Raw genomic sequence first — 7,535 nt, 5'->3', positions numbered from 1 at the left:
CACACAACAATGATAGAAACTCATAAAGACTATGATAACATGCACGAATACCTGTAGGCCTTTCTGGAGAGGTGAATTCAGTAATCCCAGGGCTGAGGACGGGGACACACACACACACAGAGGTACGCTCACCTTAACCAAGAAATTATTCAAATTGATGCCTCTCAGGAAAGGAGCGATATACCAATGGAGAGTCACATAATATATCAGCAGCACTCCTGGCAGACATCATGCTCTGGAGTAGATGACCAGGGCAAAATGAACTCACTCAAGAGTAGTTGGCCAGCACATGGTTGGGGGGGGGGTGCTCTTTCTTTTGTTTGAGTATTGTTTTTGTTTTATTGACTTTAAATTTTGTTTTGATTTTGATTTTCTGTCACTGTGTTGTTCATTTGTGAAAGAGAGAGAGAGAGTGCCTTAAGTTGAGTAGGTAGGGGAGTGATTATTATCTGGAAGGAGAGGAAAGAATATGATCAAAAAATGCATTATACGAAAAACATTTTAATAAAAATAATCAAAGGGAAAATGATAGTTCTAAGGACCTTTGATATTACCTAGAATGTAATTCTCAGTCTGGGGTTGTCATAGCCATACTCCTTAGCAGTCTCTTGCATTCAAACATCAAAAGAACTTTAGTGGTATTAAGCAATTTAAACACCACTTAAAATGCCAAGGTTATTTGCTGAAGTCCTGCTACCTTGAGAGTGGGTAGCCTTTGTTTTATTTAAGTTGGGACTGCTGGCTCTTTTCATGAAATATCTATAGACTGGAGCCTGTGTCCCAGAATCTTTTGACATCAGTCTCTTGTATGATGCAGAGACCTGAACAGAAAATTTCAACCTTCATTTATCAAGTTAGTACTAGAGTAGCTGACATTACAACCTTCTGTCTCCTAGGTCAAGGTCTCAGATTGCTAACCCTGTTGTCCAGGGTATCCTGGTCAGTACAAACATGACTTCTGGTGTGGCTATTCTTACCAATTACAATCTCTCTGGAGAGTCCAGCGACCTCGGTGTGACCCTGGACTCTTCTTCCCTCACCCTTCTGCTGTTCCTTTTGTGTCTCAGTAGCAATGGCCCATTATATTCTTCAATTCTCACTTCAACAATGGCTCTGGTTTTGCAGCGCTCACAAAGGAACTGGCCGTAGTCACCAGTGTGCCCTAGATTCTTACAATCATTTGCCTATGTATACAGTTTATTTTTAAAAAATCATTATTTAGTGACTTTTACGTGCAGTGTGTTTTCTAGCTTAAGGAACCTAACTGGAGAGCTCTATTCATAGGATATTTTAGCTATGACAAGACGGGCTCATAGAACCAATAATATAAAAAACCTTATAGTGTATGCAAGTTCCATGATTACACTTCCCATAGTCTAAAAGGTTATACATTTCTCGTAGTCTTTATATGGCCCACCTTTCACATTTTAGCCCACAAAGAACATATTCTGGTTAGCAAGAATTTGTAACTGTGTGCTTTTTTGAAGGCAGTTTGAAATCTGTGTTAAGCATTTCTAATTTAACTGGGCTTTTCCCAGAAATCAATCATATCTTTAGTCATGGTCAATGTCTCTGCAGTAGTTTTTATATTTAAGTATGAGTGGATTTGATTAATTTCTCTTGTGTCCACTGAAATTATTCCATCCTATTCGTATTTATGCCTGCTAGGTTGGTGAGTATTTTATACCTGGGCCTCCTACTCTTTTTCCAATGCCCACTTTATTGTGGGCCTGTTAAAAGGTCACTTTAACCTTTCTGCAAAAATGAAGAGTATAAAGACACGGAGCCATTCCTGTCACTCTCTGGCTACACATCAGTAAACTTCCAGCTAGGCTTGCAGAGTAATAAGTTCGTGGAAGAAAAGCTGTCTAGATACAAAGGATGGTATGATGAATCCTCAGAGCACTCCAGATCGTCACGTCTAATCCTACAGGAAGCACTGTGATGGAGAGTCCTGGGTAAGAAAAAAGAAATCACATGATAATTTCTGTATAGAAGACAATTTATGCTGAATTTACCTCCATCTCTATGATACCATGCTGAGTAATGTCCTCTAGGTCTGGAGGCCTTCGGGTTACAGCCAAACATTGATTATCTGTCAGATAATGCTATCAGGCTTACAAAGACATCCACGAAGCTTCTGCAAGGAAATAAATGACTCCAGCATCCTTTTAGGGGGGAGTAAAAAGGAGAAAGAAAGTAGTCAGATACACTGCAATGAGCACTCTCAGAGCTGGCAATGGCTTGAATGTGAGCCGCATTTAAAAACATAAATCTAAGTCTATTGCCAAGATTTTTCAAATGTTTCTTTCCTGTGTGATCAAGCAAGGTTTTCATATTGCACAAGGCAGGCTGCAGGGACTTGAAATTTGTAGAGTGGGTCCGATGCCAAGTGTTTTTGTTTTTTTCGAGGCATTTAATTCTCTCTACATCCCTGCAATGTAGGTACTATCCCACCTTTCAAAGAGTTGAAAATGAAGTCCAGAGAAGTTAAGTGATCGCTCAAGGTGAATATAAATAAATAAAACCAGCGGTTGTAAACATGGTGATGAATGGTTATCAAATTATAGAAAAATGAGCCTGACCTGTGTTGGTAATCTGAATGGAATTCTAAATGAGATGTACCTATATCTTCACACACACACACACACACACACACACACACACACTATGTGTTGGGTGGGGTCATGGTGCCACATAGTGTTTTCGGAGTTTGGTCTCTGTTATTGTCAAAGGTCCCCACAGTCCTAAGCACTTGGTCTAATCTTTGTTCATTTACATAAAGTTTGACCTGCCCCCCCCCCACCCCACTCTCCCGGCCATATTGTGTATCTGCGTGTGGTATGCGTGTTTGCAAGTACGTGTACACACTTGTGTGTCGGGACCTGATGCTGTTATCAGGTATCTCTTACATAGCTTGTTTATTTTATTTTTTGAGACAGGGTCTCTCAGTTGAACCCAGGGCTTTCTGATTGGCTGGTCTACTTAGCCATCCAGTTGCATGGTTCTCTTATCTCTATCTTAACACTGCCTATCTCCCTACAAATTGCTGGGATCACAGGGAGCCACCACTATTAGCTGCTGGCCTTTTAAACTTGGGTTCTGGGAGCCTGGCCTCTGGTTTCTATTTAGGCTGCAAACTTGCCTGGGTTAGCTCTCCACCCCCACCCCCATCCCCATCCCTACCCCTGGATAGCAAGGCTTGTAGGATGTCTTTGGCTGCACTCCCTAAATTCAGGACCTATTGCCTATAAGCACTTCTGTTGTGAGGATTTTCCCACTAGTTGACGCAGGCTAGGGAGGATTGTTCTGCACATTGATGTGGGGCTGAGAAAGCTGCAAGTGTTCTGTACAAAGTTAGGTGAAAAGCAACGATAAAAGCTTTGTGTACCACATTAGAATCAAATACCAACCAGAGCCGCGTGCTTACAGCAGATGCGTCTCTGTCTTTAAAAAGCATGGGCTGCTCATCAGGAGGCCCCAAGGTGAAGAGCTGGCCAGCATCGATGGATACTTTTGAGGGAGCTGAAGGAGGCTACATCTTTCCCTCCAAGTCTAGCAGGCTGCCTTCTCTGCCGTGCATTCCGTGCTCATGTGGGCTAACAAGATTTAACAGTCCTAACTCACTTATGAATGCTTCGAGAGCATTCTAAGGCAAGCATCTTCCAAAGCAAAGCTCAGCTGTCAATCTGGAGCCTGCAGCATCAAGTTCACCAATTTCAATATGGCGCTGGGCTTTAAAAGAAGCCAGACATTGATTTTTTTTTTCTAGTTCTGATTTCTGCTTATTGCTTGTGTTCTGTTTGTGATGTTACCTTATTACATTCGATTAAAACAAGGACCTTAGAAAATTTGATTGAATTAAGTTTGAAAATCGGCGGGAGTTGGATTTTTCAGTATAGGATAGGAGAGGGGTCAGAGGAAGGAAGGGGAGAGAGAGAGAGAGAGAGAGAGAGAGAGAGAGAGAGAGATATGAGGAAAGGAGAGAAAGAGGGAGTCAGAGACAGAGATGGCCAGATATTATGCTAGAGAATCCAGGCGAGTGTGAACATAAAGCTGTGCCAACTTAAATCTAAAGATTAAATCTTGCCCCTGCTTCTGTAAAACATATTTAATAGCTATGAAACTTGATTTCTATGAACAGTACTATGCAAATAAGAAGCCCTGAGATCGAATAATAATGAATTGAGCAAAAATCATTCTATAAAAAAACAAAACAAACAAAACCCTACTAAGTTCATTTGAACACAGTTATTACAATCAGCATATGAATGAGGGTTTAAAGAAAGTCTTATTACATTTAAAAATGATTTATTGTGTGCGTGCGCGCGCATGCGTGCGCGCGCGCGCGTGTGTGTGTGTGTGTGTGTGTGTGTGTGTGTGTGTGTGTTTACATGCAAAGATCATGGTGAGTATATGGAAGTCAGGAGACAACCTGTGAGGGTTGGTTTTCTCCTTCCACTTTATGAGTAGCAGAGGCCAAATTTGCCTTGTCAGATATGACAGCAGATGACTTTACATTGAGCCATCTCTCCAGCCCCCAAGATTTCTACAATATTGATTTCACCAAAAGGGATAATAACAAACAAGGTACCCCCTCAATGTTTGTTTGCTTGTTTGTTTGTAACTCACACTTCTATATTTCTGAGTCCATTCACTGTTCAAAGAAACATGTCTAGAGAAGAAATATATGGACAGTGGGATGGGAAGGGAAGGGCTTGGGACATGGACAATTTGAGTACATTTCTCTCTATTCACATTACTGGGTAGGAGAAACAGGGCCTCCACTGTAAGCAGCCAGAGAAGGACTGGCTGACTCCTTATCTCTTGTTGCCAAGGACATCGTGATGAACTCTGCTGTGACCCTCATATATCACAGAGCAGCATCATTGCCGCTGTGCCACAGACTCCACTGCAATGACAGCACATTAGGCAGAGAACACACCAAGGCAGGAGGCATTACTCATTCGAGCATGTAGAAAAGGCAGGTGCACTCAGCTCACCCTGGGAGACCCATCCACACCCGGTCTATACGCAAGCATGGACAGCCCACACCTGTCTTAAATTTTGTCAGAGAAGGTTTTGTTCTAGACAGAAGTCCTGACGGTTCAGTGTTCTACATCGTCTCTCACTAATCGTCAGTTTCTTTAAGGAATTCTCCTTCTTTGTGAGCTTAGAAACTCAGAGAGATGAGATGACGCAGATGAAGTGTGTGAGAGAATAATTTATTGTGTGAGATCATTGCTTCTCTTGTGTTCCCAGGAAGTACTCCCTTTTTCTCACCTTTGTGCTTTGCTTGATCGTGGACAGGTTTTGGTAATCCATCACCTCCATGAGGCCAGATTGCATACACGTGCTCCAGTCTTGCCTGGAAACAGGAAAAGCTTACACCAGCCTGTGTTCTGAATCTGAGCACTTGCTGATCCGTTGTAACTGACAGGAGAAAGCTCGGACACTACCTACATATTTCATGGGGGGGGGGGGCAGCAAGCGATTGCTTTACATGATTTTCAGAAATATCTATTAAGAGGGACTTAAGAGTTATTAATTTATAACTAGTAAACTGAACCAACGTCATTAACCATAGTTCCTCAAGAAACTATAAAAAAAAATAGGACAGTGGAGAAAAATATGTGAGTTAATAAAGAGCCCAGTGACGACAAGAAGAAAGGGATGGAGGAGACATTTCCCAGCGTGAATTGTTTCTGTTCTTGTCATGTGTGTTTTCAGATACACTGGGGCTTGCAAGCCATTTAAAATGATGAGAACTGTCTGAGTAACCCCAGCCTAAAAAGAGTTAAAGCTGTTTCCAGGTTACAGCGATGGAACCTGGTTATCCTTATCATTTTATAACTAGCCATTGATACCTTTTATATGGGGGAAGTCACAGATTATCCCACAAAGTTATCTACAACATGTTTTTTATGAGTGAGATTTGTAACCAAAGAAGGACAGGTTAAGAACAGGGATCCAGCTCACCCATGACCATTGGATTCTCAGAGACTCCTGTGGTGAATACCTATGTGATGTGGTGTGTGTGTGTGTGTAAAACTACTAATTTGCAATCCTCGTGTGCTATGTTTTTCTTGGTTTTTAAGTATTTGGCTTACATTGTGCCTTTGTGTTTCTCTTCCAGTCATGCATCACACACTGTGTAGACACTTGTAGGAACCCCCCAGGTCAGAGTGTTTAAACGCTTCAGCCTATTAAAGCTACACTGGTACATCCTCCAAAGAGGCTTGGAACAGTACTTCCATGAAATGCCAGAAATAGGATTTGAAGCCAGTAAGCAAATGTACCGCCATCGGTATGCCTCTCCCAGATGGATTTCTGCTCCCTGGTCCTGCACTCAGGGAATTTACACCCTGCAACTTGCTCAATGTTTACTGCACATTGTGCACGCCTGATTTTGCGAGGTACTAAACAATATATTGACAAATTAGAGTGGTAGAGCCATTTGGGTAGTAGAAAGATTGGTTCTTTCTATAATTTATGAGCTCGCCTCTTCCAACCTTTTCCTTTCTGGAGTATTAAACGAAGGCAGAGCGAGGTTCAGAGGAGAGTAGTGAAAGCAAATGAGATGTCAGAGAGGTGGACAAGCCAGGGTTGGGGAGAAAAACCTAAAAAGCACAATAGATTTTTCAAAGAAGATCTATGTCGGAATAAGGCAAGGTCCGTTGAGAGCATGAAATTAAATAAGATGGACCAACAGAGATGGAGAGGTCTGTGGGAAGGAAGCTGCAGAGCTAGCAACAGGGAGACATTTTTTCTGATACCAGTGGAAGTGAGAACTGGAGACAGAGCTATTACAGTAGAAGGAGAAAGACAAATGAAGCAATAGAAAAAGACACATACATACAAGTCTCCCTGAATAGTCCCCCAAGAAAGATAGCCAAACCAAAAAGCATTCACCAATCTACACGGGCTGGAGGGGTTGGCATCATTATTTAGCTTTTTACAGACTGCTTTCTATTCAGAAAGAGCTTTTATTTTCCTCTGCTGGAGTGTAAACCACGAGGGAGCAGTCAATATTATGATCTACGGTTGAGGAGTTGGAGGCGCAGTAAAAGGTGAGTTATCTTAAAGCAAAAATCAGACACCAGTGCCACACTGAGACTGTCAGTACACTTCCTCGGACTTCATCTGTCTGTTGGTAGCAACTGAGTGGTTAGGCAAGTGCTCAAATATTCTGGCCCCACATTCTCTTCGAAGACATTTAGGGTCATTCTGGAGACTCGAATCTATTGTATTTCTGCAAGCTCGTGAGCTCCTCCGGAGTTCTTTGTTTAGCCAGCCAGTCTCACTACCTACTGTGCGCTGCACATTTGTCCTTAGGCTCAAACTGACTAAATTATAGTCATGAAGGTCCCTGTGACTTGGTTCAGAACTGGTTCTGCTTGGGCTCTGTCGAGATTGGATGCCCCAGTCTGTCTGATATCTGGTTAATTCTGACAGAATGACACCAACAAGGATCCTTTGGGAATTAAGTAACACTTTTTCAACAGGTGACAGGGGCCGCACTAGGAATTCTGGCT

This window comes from Mus musculus, chromosome 18, assembly GCF_000001635.26.
Source record: "Mus musculus strain C57BL/6J chromosome 18, GRCm38.p6 C57BL/6J".
Lineage (NCBI taxonomy): Eukaryota > Metazoa > Chordata > Mammalia > Rodentia > Muridae > Mus > Mus musculus.
The sequence above is the reverse complement of the archived record's forward strand: the minus strand, read 5'-3'. Positions refer to the sequence as shown.